Source organism: Pelodiscus sinensis, chromosome 14 (genome assembly GCF_052426305.1).
Source record: "Pelodiscus sinensis isolate ZL-2025 chromosome 14, ASM5242630v1, whole genome shotgun sequence".
NCBI lineage: Eukaryota > Metazoa > Chordata > Testudines > Trionychidae > Pelodiscus > Pelodiscus sinensis.
The window spans coordinates 36,035,726-36,048,037 of NC_143065.1; the positions used below are offsets into that span (position 1 = coordinate 36,035,726).

At 39.5% G+C, this 12,312-nt stretch overlaps 1 long non-coding RNA gene across 7 annotated transcripts in view; it reads right to left on the reverse strand.

Moving 5' to 3' along the window:
- Window positions 1-12,312, reverse strand: part of LOC102451360 (uncharacterized) — a 154,442-nt gene that overhangs the window by 94,689 nt on the left and 47,441 nt on the right. For 2 of the 7 annotated variants that reach the window (XR_001368550.4, XR_012895713.2), the window contains 2 exons: window positions 12,214-12,310; window positions 964-10,144 (listed from right to left, as the gene is read on the reverse strand). The exons of 4 other annotated variants lie outside the window; for them this stretch is intronic. This is a non-coding gene — a long non-coding RNA (uncharacterized LOC102451360). Of the gene's footprint in view, window positions 1-963; window positions 10,145-10,583; window positions 12,311-12,312 lie in introns of those variants that run through there. One more of the 7 variants, XR_012895709.2, reaches the window with a different exon arrangement.

Sequence of the window (12,312 nt, forward strand, 5' to 3'; positions counted from 1 at the left end):
AATAAAGAGAGTTTGTGTTCATGAAAATATGTGTATTTTATTTGACATTAGGGAGGGGTAAGTGGAAGGATGTGAGGGAGGAATGAGGCACAAGCCCCCAGTGGGGCAGACCAGGGAGGCTCTTAGTGCTCCTTAGAGTGGAAGCTCTCCAGCAGGGCCTCCTGGATACTGACAGCCCCTCGATGGACCTCCTGGATGGCAACCTGCAGAAAATGCAGCCAGACTCACAGCAACGTGTCCAAGAGAAGCACCAGAGCCAAGAGGCAGCTCTGGCTCCATGTTTCAGAGTGCTGTGGTGTCCCGAGTGAGGGCAACCAGAACACGCAGAGACAAAATGCTTTGCTGTCCCTCATCGAGGTAGGCAAGCAAGCAGGGAAAGCTGAGAACTGGCTGTCCGGGGGGGTCCCTTTAAACTTAGGCCTCAGATAGACTCAGGCAGCAGCCACACAAAGTAACTCCTGACCTGATGCCCTGCTGGACCTGGTTCTGGGCAGCCTTAAATGCGATTCAGCGTCCACTCACTGTGGCCGTGCTATTTCAAAATTCATGGTGTGTGTAAACACGTTATTTTGAAATAACTTATTTTGAATTAACTATTTCTAAATAAGATATTTTGAAATAACGCTGTAGTGTAGACATATCCTTATAGACTAACTTTTCTACCCCTCTAGCTTATCTACTCACTGTGGGTATGTCTACACTACCACCCTAGTTCGAACTAGGGTGGTAATGTAGTCAACCGGAGTTGCAAATGAAGCCCGGGATTTGAATTTCCCGGCCTTCATTTGCATGTTGCCGGGCGCCGCCATTTTTAAATGTCCGCTAGTTTGGACTCCGTGCCCCGCGGCTACACGCGGCACGAATGAGGAGTACAGGTAGTTCGTAATAGGAAGCCTACTCCGAACTACCTAGTTCGTGCCACGTGTAGCCGCGGGGCACGGAGTCCGAACTAGCGGACATTTAAAAATGGTGGCGCCCGGCAACATGCAAATGAAGCCCGGGAAATTCAAATCCCGGGCTTCATTTGCAACTCCGGTTGACTACATTACCACCCTAGTTCGAACTAAGGTGGTAGTGTAGACATACTCTGTCTCTCTTTCTTCTTCCTCCCCTCCCTTTTTTTTCCTCCTCCTCCCTCCTCCCTCCCTTATTTATTCTTGGATCTGGACTTTGAACACTCCTGTCATCTGAAGAAGTAGGTTGTGCCCACGAAAGCTCAAGATACCATCTACATGTTTTGTTAGTCTTCATGGTGCTACTCGTCTATTTGTTGCTTTTAAAGTTTTCCCTATTTCTTTCTTGTTTAACATCCTAGATCAGATCCCAAGCTTTCCCTTATCTCACAGTCTCAGGCACTTCAAGGAAGTGTAAGGTTTCAGGCCCGGGAAGGGTTAAGTAACATTATTGTTGTGAATTTCCACCATTGGTCATATGTTCAAAATGCACATAGCCTGAGACGTGTGCATTCTTCGTCCAATAACTTGTCCAGTAATGGGTGTATTGATTGCTAATGTCATCATGTTTTAGTATACATAAACCCCCTCACTCTATCATACAGCCGCCAACAATCCAAGAAGTCATTGTTTATTCATTGTAACTCCCAAACTGGCCCATGTCAAATTCTGCTTGAGGCCTTGCTGATAAAAATCAGCAGATGATTGGGCATACACATTCTTAACATGGCTGACCCATGACATCTTAGGGGCAGCAGAGAGCCTGTCATTATGTGTACAATACTCTTCTTTCTTTCTTCTTATCTATCCCCAGATGACTTTGAGATTTTATTAACTCATTAATGACTGAAGATGTTATTTAAAAAATGGGGGACAGGGAAAGAGAATTGTTTGTTTTTGAAGTGGGAATACACATGAGATTGGTTCTAAATAAGGAAAAGGGGGAATTGCATCAAGAGGAGGAGGTAATTAGTTTATCAAAATTACCAATCTGATTGGTTGGCACAAAGTTTTGGGTGGAGGTGAAAAACCACAAAAACTATTAAGCTGTTTGTGAAGCATTTTAAAAAACAGAGATAGATCTGTATATAAAATGAAACATCAAAGACATCTAAATCAGAGATTTCCACTGAAAGTCTGGTGAGTTTTACAAGTTCAAAAGTGATTTTCCAAGTGTTACTTAACCCTAAATGCAAACCTGATGTCAGTGAATATACTTTTGTACTTCTTAAAATTTCAAATTATTTTATGCATGTAAAGCTATCTCTTCTTTTTGTTTTTTCTCTTTTAAATGAATATATACAGTGAGCATTGAACAGCATGATATATAGCCACACCGTTTTTTTCACTCTGATTTTCACTTTTTAACACTCAGATCCTATTTGCTAATGTAAGTAAATGAGTCACTAATTTACAAAATGTTCATTTTTTTTTAATTTCAGGGTTTTTTGGCAGGCAGGAATTAGAGCTGTTCACAGTTTTATTAAGATATACATTCAGAATGCAATTTTTGAATGTTCTCAACTTTGGCCTAATACTGTTCCCATTAAAATCAATAATAAAATTCCACTGATTTCCATGAGCATGTACTTAGGTCAATACTGTGCATTTTTAAAAAATCCCATCCATAATTCCTAAGTCTTGTTTGAGACAACCATATAGACTGACAGTTTTCTGGAAACCAATATTCACAGAACAAAGAAAGTTTTATTCTCCTACACTTCAAATTTGAGTATGTTTATTATAAATTAAATGGTTGACTTGAAAACACACACACACACACACACACACACACACACTGCTTTTTAGAATTGGTGCTTCAAATATATATTAAAAATACATAATTATTTTATTTTAATGTTTTCCATTTCCAGATAAGTGTTGGTGAACAGTTTGCAATAATAACTATACCTGTTTTTAAAAAGAAGAATTAAAATGAGCAGATATAGGGTCCCGTAAATGTAAACCTAAAACTGGTGTAAAAAATAGGTACCTAGCTTCTAAACTAAGATTTTTTTAATAGGCTTTATATGTCTTTCTAATTTATTTTTTTTGGGGGGGGGGGGCATTATCAGGGTATTTAAATGCCTTCTTGCCAAAAGTATATACACAAAAATACATTCCTCTCTTTCTGTCATTCACTTTCCCCATCTAAGAGATCTGGCCAAGTGTGTGGGTATGTGTAGTGTTAGTACAGGTAGGTAGATTGAAGCATTCCTTTTGCATTTTGGAATGAAAAGATGGAGGTTCCTGGCCATCATTATCTCTTTTGGGAGTTAGATTCAGACCTGGGAGACTAGTCAGTCAAACACCTTTTTCTCCTAGCAGCACAAAGTTTCACTCTTGAGGGTTACAGTTTCATGGTCCCAGTGAAACATAACTGTTGTGGGCTGTCATGATCTTGTGTAATGAGGTATCTTGGGCTGGTTTCATAGGGTTCTTTGAAAATGACCCAGGATTCCCCAAGGAACCACTGTGGAGAGTTGGGCATTGGGGTGGTGAGTTCTCTATGGCTGCTGTGTTCTCTGAACCACTAAGAATGGTTTCATTTCTGGGTACAATAACAATACATGGAAGTAACAAATACGTAGGTCCTTGGGACTATGTCCAAAACTGACAGGAGTCAGATATGCAAGCCCTAGATGGAAGGGGACATTTTCTCAGTTGCAGCTATTTGGGGATCTAGAAATGGGAAGTCTGTGTAAATCCTAGTAGTCTGAGGGTGAACACTCATTGGAAGGTAATGTGACAGAGGTGGCAAGTTCTTCTAAATACTTCCCTCTCACTGCAAGCATAATTTAAGGCTTTTCTGAATCCATCTTCACGCACCTGCTCTACAGCTCAGATTGGAGAGACAGTGCTGTTTGCACATGACATGAAGGTGACTTAGAGCTACATGTTATCTGCACAGGGCTGGCCTTTTAGTCCTTGATGTTCCAAAATCTGTCTTCGTATAGATGTTGAGCAGAAGGGGTGAGAGAGATTGAATTCCTAAGGGACTCTACAAGTGAGGGCTACAGAGATAAACCAGCAAGTGCCTGAATGGAGCCTCCGAGGAATGATTTAAAACCATCTTTGCTGGAACTTGCTCACTTTACCACCCCTCTGGAGCAAGGCAAGAGGTTCTACAATTGATCACATCAAATGCTGCAAACAGGTCCAGTAATAGGATCATAATATGGCTGTTATGGTCTTAAAAACAATGTCAAACACTACCTTTATTATTTATTTCTACTCCAGAGATACCCACCACCACCCTGGTGATGGATCATGATTATTAAATATAATTATGACCCATTTTAATAAGAGAAGAAAGGAGCAGACAATAATTGTAAGAAAAAACAATGTTCTCTCCTCCTAACTCCCCAACAGTTGATCCAGACCGAGCAATGGTCAATTGTCAATATTGGCCAAATACTCTGTTTTTAATATAATGAAACTCCCAGGGACTAGAAACTATGTCTTGTTTTATACTTGAGAGTAAACAATTGGTAACATCTAGACTTGCAAAAGCCTATTTGGGCACCTATTACAAAAACTGAAAATGCATACTTAATGCAAAAAAAATATAGTAACATTAAAATGTTATTTTCTGCTGTCTCAAATCCTGTTAAATTCATGAGCACCTTTACAATATTAAAATTCCCTTCTGGGTTTTGCTTTCGATTTGGTTTAGTTTTTGTCTTTTAGTAAAAAATAATGTTACGTTTTCCTTGCGCTTTGTTGAGTCTATTTAAGCTAAGTTAATGTAGTCATTGGCATCCCTGATATTTGCACTACAGTAGGACGTAGGGCTCTCAGTCAAGGCCTGGAGCCCCATTGTGTAAGGTGTTCTCAAAGAGAAAAGACAGTCCCTGCCTTATAGAACTTATAATAGATGTCTATAAGATGAAGGGCCACAGTTGGATACCAGAAACAGACTAGGAGAGCACAAGGTAACCATGAGATATGTCTAACATATTGGGGAGTGACACATACCTTTTCAAAGGTGAGCTTTTCACTCCTGTCACTTTCTCACACCAAAATCCTAGACTATTGGAAGCTAGAATGGAAACCTATTCTGAATCCTTTGTATCATGAACTGTTACCTTGATGCACTAAAATTTTGGTGAAGCATATGGGTGTCTTGACAATTATAACAGCAAAATGGGATTTTTCAAAAGAAATATGGATTTTGACAGCTAGAGCCTAATTGCTGAGTCTAAAAAATTGCTGGGCTGGTATATTAGACGACTTTCAACATTTTCAAATATCTCACAAAAGAACCTATACCCCTACGACTATCCCAACATAAAATTTCAAGGCAGTTGTTTTCATATACCATGAAAAACCACAACTTGTTTGAGAAAATGAAGTTTCCTCACAGAAATAGATTAAATAAATTGTATTGCTCTTGTAGCCCTTGTAAAATAGCAAAAGTTAAACAAAAAAAAAGACAGATGTGATGTTGATAGATATCCCAGAAATCTCATGTAAAAGTTTGAGGGGAAAAAAATGCACCCTAGCCCTGAAAACATTTGGGGTAATAATAATCACACACTTCTTATTTTGTTAAAAGAGTGAATTTTAATGCCCGTGTTAAAGTGCCAGATTCCTATCTCTGGAGAATAAAGACCTTTATGTACTAAAGAACACATACATCCCAGACAGTAGCAGTGCAAGCATCTGATTTACAATTGTCTCTTTTTAGGCAGCAATGTATTAACTATAGGTTAGCTGGGCCAAAGTGTGAGGAAAATAGTAAAATGAGGGCAACAGTCAAAATAGAGAAGGAGGCAGTGGGAGGAAAGACATGGGTTGCTTTTTAATTTAAAAAAATGCCTTTTTAAAAAATTACATTTGTTATCTTGCTGTAGGTCACTGGATGCTAGTGTCATTGTTTACACACTGTGCCAGCACATACTTGCATGCACCAGAAGTGTTATCCATTTGCCAGATTTAGTGCCTAGTCATCCTACTGATGAGGTCCAGATTTTAATGCCATGCACACAAGTGGAGTGGACTGAGGAGGAATATTTTTAGTTTATGTCCAGGGCAAACACACAGAGTAATACATCCCACCCACCAGAACGAGAAGATATTTGTCTCCCTGCTCATCCAATGCTGGGCTGTCTGCTGAGTCAACTGACAAGGTTGCTAACTAGTGCCGATATTTATAACAATGAGGATGCTTATCCATCCATGAGACCACCTACATATTTTGCATTGGTTTCCCAACTTTGGAAGCTCCTAGTGAATCTTAAACCACTACTAGCTTGTTCCTGTTTAGAAGCACTTTCTCTTTAGGAGACAGGAATCAATACCAAATCAAATCATAATGAAAGAAAGGGATTCTAAAGTAATAATGGTGAAAGGTGTGCAAGCCGGTGGAAAGTACAGTTAAAAAAAAAAAAACCTGTGACAAGTCATGATAAATGGGTCGTTATAAAATTCATGTTTAGGCTGCACCAGTCTGGGGATAATGCCATTCGTCATGGCAACACTGGGGCACTAATGAGCCCTCATTGCATATTCATGGTTGTGGCATCGCTCTCTCTCCCTCCCACCATGAACCAATGCCTGGTAAATATCTCCACCTCAAGCTGAAACTCGGCTTAGGCTGCTTTTTTTTTTTATTTGTTATGTTGCAGCAATTACACTGTAAAAGTGCTGCACAAGATTGATTGCTCTGATCTGTAGTTCAATTGTAAATTAGAATACACATCCCCCTAGGGAAACACGGCCCCTATTTGTGATTAAGAAAAAAGCCCCATAATAGACTAATAGCTAAAGTTCTCTCTCTTTTACTTTCAGGCAATTAGCTTGATGAAATGGCCTCTTTTTGTGTACCCTGGAAGTTGTAAACCGATATCATAATGAAGTATATGATGTTTATTCTATTATTTTCACCTTGCCATATATGCAGGAATGCATAAATAATGGCTGCTTTGTCTAGTAAATTTACTGGTTCAGAAGTAAACTATATCTTAAAGAGACAGTGTACGGTTCCCAATGATGTAAATTAAGGTAAGTACTCATGTGTCTTGCTAAGACCCTTATAAAAATTAATGTTCTGCTTAAAATGATTGGAGACCATTTTTGGTCACACATTTAAATAATGCTTAATACTTACATGGTGTTTCCATTTCCAATGAACTTTATAGCCATTACTTAAATAACCCTCCTTAAATAATATCCCTGTGAGATAGGTATTATCCCCATTTTACAGATGATAAAATAAGGGAGGGCAATTCAAAGATCTAGCCGAGGCCACAAAGGATGTAAATAGCACAACAAGGATTGCTTTTCCTTTAGTCCTAAACTCAGACTATCTTAACATGCCTTTTCCCTCATTTATAATATCATCACCTGTGTAGTGTTGGATGATGGTTCCCATGGGCTCTGGTCTTAGTGTGACTCCTAGGTGTAATGCTGTTGTTTTCCTTTCTTTTGATGTTCTGCAATGTCATTTTAGCATTGAGGTCACGTAGCGTGCATGGCTATCGCTTCACTTGTTTGTAGGTTGTTTCCCTTATCTCCACAAATCCTGAACTGGAACAGCAGGCTGTGGACTTGGTGTTGCTTCCCCAGTCAGTGACCCTTGGCATGCACTGTCCTTCTGGAGAGTCAGCTCAGGCTGTTAGTCTGAGATGCTGAGTCGTGGTATGGAACTGCATCACCACTGATGACAACACCAGCATCTTAATTCACCAGCTGAATGGCTGTAACGAAAACTGCCATAGAGGTGATGGCTACAGAGCAGCTTGGGCAGCTCCAGTACCACATTTGAAACTGGAGACTCACAAGTTCAGTTACTAGAGCAGTTGATGCTCTTCAACCAAGACAATTTGACACTCTATTTCCATCTTACATAAAAACATGTACATTTCCAGGGTATCTGTATCTCCCATGGATCATGGACAAACCATGAATGTTCAGAAACTAAGCAAAATGTAGTGATACATCTTTTTTTCCAATATTCAGAAAAGACACTGATGTGATGGCCAATGCATCCATGGCCTACTGCCAATCCATGTAAACCAGTGGGGCAACATAAAAATACCATGTCCTCTTTCAATGCATCTACACAGCAGGGCTTACCTTGAAAGAAGATACACAAATTGAGTTATGTCAATTGTGTAGCTTATTTTGAAATAGGGAGCCTCTGCACAGCACTTATTTTGAAATAGAGCACTCCTCCTCCAACTTCCCTTATTCCGTGAACAATGAGGGTTACAGGAGTAGGAGTAAGAAATCCTCCAGTTTGACAGTAGTTTGACACTATTTCGAAATAACTGCCTGCTGTGTAGACACGGACTAATTCATTTCGGAATAGCGCTAGTTATTTTGAAATAGGGTTGCAATGTAGATGTACCCTTAGACAGCTAGCAGAAAATTAAAGAATGTGCAGCAGGTAGTTCCACATATGCCTGATTAATTCTCTAATCCAAGTAATCTAGACCCGTGTTCTCATCCTTTCCATTCATAAAAACACAAATGTGTCAATTACTGAAACATTGCCTAACTTTCTCATTTCATCTGTATGAAATTTTAGTTTGTACTGATTTTGCTAGTGTTTTTTATATTTGTAAAACTAGACAACTATCTAGATGAGTTGATGCATCTCCTGGAAGACCTCTGTATTCCACTGGTTAAGAACCACTGGTCTGTACAGTTAGGAGTGGAGGAAGAAAGAAAATCTGGGAGCAATTTAAAGTAAGTGCAATAATGCTTTGGATTAAAATACTGACTTTGTACTGCAGAGGACTTGTGACCAATGGGGGAATCTCTCCATCCCTTTCTGTGAAATAGCAATTGAGGTGCTATCTTGGAAAGCAATATAGACAAGGGAGAGGAAGGATAGGTTCAGGTGGTGATAACTGAAGACCTGGATTCAGTTCCCAGCATAGACTTCTTGTGTGGCCTTGGACTACTTGCTTTAATCTCTTTCCTGTGCCTTGGTTGCCCATCTGTAAAATGGGGATAATAGCACTCCCCAGTTTCCTAGAGTATTGTGACAACAAATATATTAAAGATTTGAGAAACTCAGGTATTGGGGCCATATAAGATGAAAAACCAGTGGCAGATACACATGGGTATATGTGCAACACTGTTGATTCACCTACAGGTTATTAACCTTAAGGTAGTATGAGAAAAGGTTCTATTAGAGAAGACCGCAACACAGTTTAAAATCATTTCATCACACTATACTACCAAATGCAAACTTTAAAAAAATAACACTGGCAGTACATAGACACCATATTTTGTTTAAACTTCTTAATCATTGTCTTCTTGCATGACAGCCCTGGCATTTAAAATATGTTAGGGGTGACACAATCCTTTCACCTGGTGCAGACATATATCACTGGAAGGATGTTCTCATAAACAAAGTGCTGCAGGCTATGATCGTATCATTCTCCTCTTCCTTCTCCTTAGTTCAGTTCAATGACAAACATTTTTTTCTGTTCTTTGCTCCAGTTTCTGTTCAGGAGATGGCTGGTGTTGGAACAGCAGGTGATGTTGCCAGTAAGGATTGATGAACATTGGTGGAGAAGGGAGGGACAATTTGCAGTGTAGTTTGAAATGTTTTATGCGGGGCTTTGGTTCTCCCCAGTGCAATAGCTACTCTTTTACCATTACAAGAAAAAATGTATTCTCATACACATATACACACTTAACTTTTAATATACAGTTTTTTAAAAAATGATCAGGGACTGTCACCTGACATGTCTACCTTGGTATCCCATGCTGACCTAACATGGGACTATAGCCACTCTCTGCCTCAGTTTCCCCTTAAGAATCCTGTAAGACAAAATTCTCCTGCTAGGATGCTACTTAATTACATCCTAAAATAAAGATGAAATACAGTCTCTCCCTAAGGTCTTAGATATGACGCTGCCTTCCTTCTTGGGGTCTGTGGTCTCTCGGCACCTTCCTATAATTGAGACTTGATGGCTTTTTATCAGGCCTATATATTCCTTAGACAGTTGGGAGCCTAGATAGACTTTCTCCCTTTACATTCACTTGTCATAGGTAGCTTAGGCTTGAACTCCCTTCAAAGGGGCCAGCAACCCCAGGAGGGGGATATAAAATCAGTGACAATGTTTCAAGGAAATTCTTGCATTATTAGCATGGTTCAGTTGAGTAAGTAAGTAGAGTGTCCAATTTGAGGTGGTTTGTAGACACAAAGCATGTGGATAATCTGGACAAAACTGGAGGTAATAGGACAGAAGAGAAATACCACAGTTCAGTGAGTTTTAATGTATTGGTAGGTAAACACTATCAGCTATTTGAAACACATCATTTCATGGCTAGAGCTTTGTATAATCCTCTGTGCTTTGTGACAATTTGTGAAGCAGGCCCAACTTTCCCCCATCTCACCCGCAAAATTGGCACATTTTTCTCCTGTAAAACTACCTTCTCAGTTTCTCCAATGATCTTACTAGCTATATGTGACGCTTATAAGTAAGAAACCATGTCACTAGAAGAAAATTACACATTCAGTTCAAGGCTAGAATCACTCCAAATGTCCATTCTTTGGGTATGTCTACATTGCATTCTTCCTTCAAGAGAGGAATGCAAATGCGGACAAGCGAAATGGCAAATGAAGCGCAGATTTGAATTTCCCATGCTTTATTTGCATAATTGCGGGCAGCCGCTTTTCCAAAATAGCGTATTAAGGGGAAAACAAAGGCAGTCCACGCAGCGTTATTTCAAGAAAATGCCCTTCCTTTGAAATAACCCTTAAACCTCATTTTTTAAGGAGTAAGGGTTATTTTGAAGGAAGGGTGTTTTTTTTAAAATAACCACGCATGGACCGTGTTTGTTTTCTCGAAATACGCTATTTCGGAATAGCAGCCATCCGCGATTATGCAAATGAAGCACGGGAAATTCAAATCTGCGCTTCATTTGCAAACTCGCTTGTCTGTATTTGCATTCCTCTCTCGAAGGAGGAATGCAATGCAGACATACCCTTTCAGGTTTGTGTTTTCCATGAAAATGCTGTTTTCCCCAATATTTTTATTAATGAGCATGCCATCATATTTTACATTAGCTATCTTCTATCATACAAATCAATAATAATCAGCACATCACAGTGCTTGAGATGAAGTAGTTGCGATTTTGTCACATGATTTAAATTATGGTGTTCCTCGTGATTCGTTATGGATTACACCTACTCCAGGTGTCTCTCTTTCTTAGTGGAAAATATGCTGTTTGAGCCAGTCAGACAAAATCTTGTGGCTCCTTTCAAATATTTAATTTGAAATACTTCTATAAGTGTCCAGCATTGGAACTGATTTCTTCCAGCAGTTGACACTAACGAAACTTTACACTGTTTATCATTCTATCTTATTTCTGTGCCCTCTTGAACTTCTGAACATCTTTTGTGTTGTGGTCCTAGTGTTTTATTATCCTGGAGGCCTGTACTTGTGTGAGCAGGGTACTTATGAGGCCAGTACTCAAAAGAGGGATACTGAAGTCAATGGCAGTCTTTGCAGTGATGCCAAGTGACTTTTACATCAGGCTTTGCACAGGTTGGGAACTGTTTCTTTTCCAAAGTGTGAAATTCTTAATAAACTTGACTTTTATTGGTAGTATACTATGTAACAAGGGAAACATATCTCTGGTCTTTCCCAGAGGGTTTTCTTCTGTTTTGTCATAGCATCAAGCCATTCATCACAAAAGGAAGAAACCCAGGAGAGGAGTATCTATGTTCAGCTGAGAAAATAACATTTCTCTAGAAGAAGTACCAATTATCAAGGTCAATAATCAAAGATGGCAGTGAAGAGTCAGAATGCACAGCCAAAGTATAATTTGTTCAGTACTGAGCATCTCAGAGATAGACAGTTCTACCTTCATACTTCAGAGAACTGCTGCCCATACATGTAAGGCTAATTTATCATTTGAACAAGACAGTCATGTTGGTATTTGTCAGAAACACAGTATAGGGCAGAGTATCTACAGAGGAAGATGTTGAATTTGGAGAGGAGAATCCCTTTGATGTGTAACTTCATTTGGAAATAATAGAATCAGAGAAATGTGGAAGGGTCCTCAAAAGGCCAGCAAGTTCAGGCCCTGCACTGATGCAGGACCATGTGAATGTACGCTCTCCCTGGCAGGTTTTTGTCCAACCTCTTCTAAAAACCTCCAATGATGGGTCCCACAATCTGCCTTGGAAGTCTATTCCAGAACTTAATTGCCTGTAGAGTGGGAATTTTTCCCCTAATGACTAATCTAAGTCTCCCTTGCTGCAGATTAAATTCATTAGTTCTTGTCCTACCTCTAGTGAACATGGAGAACAATTGACCACCATCCTATATAATAGCCTTTATCACAGCAGAACACTATCATCAGGTCCTCCCTCTATCTTCTTTTCTCT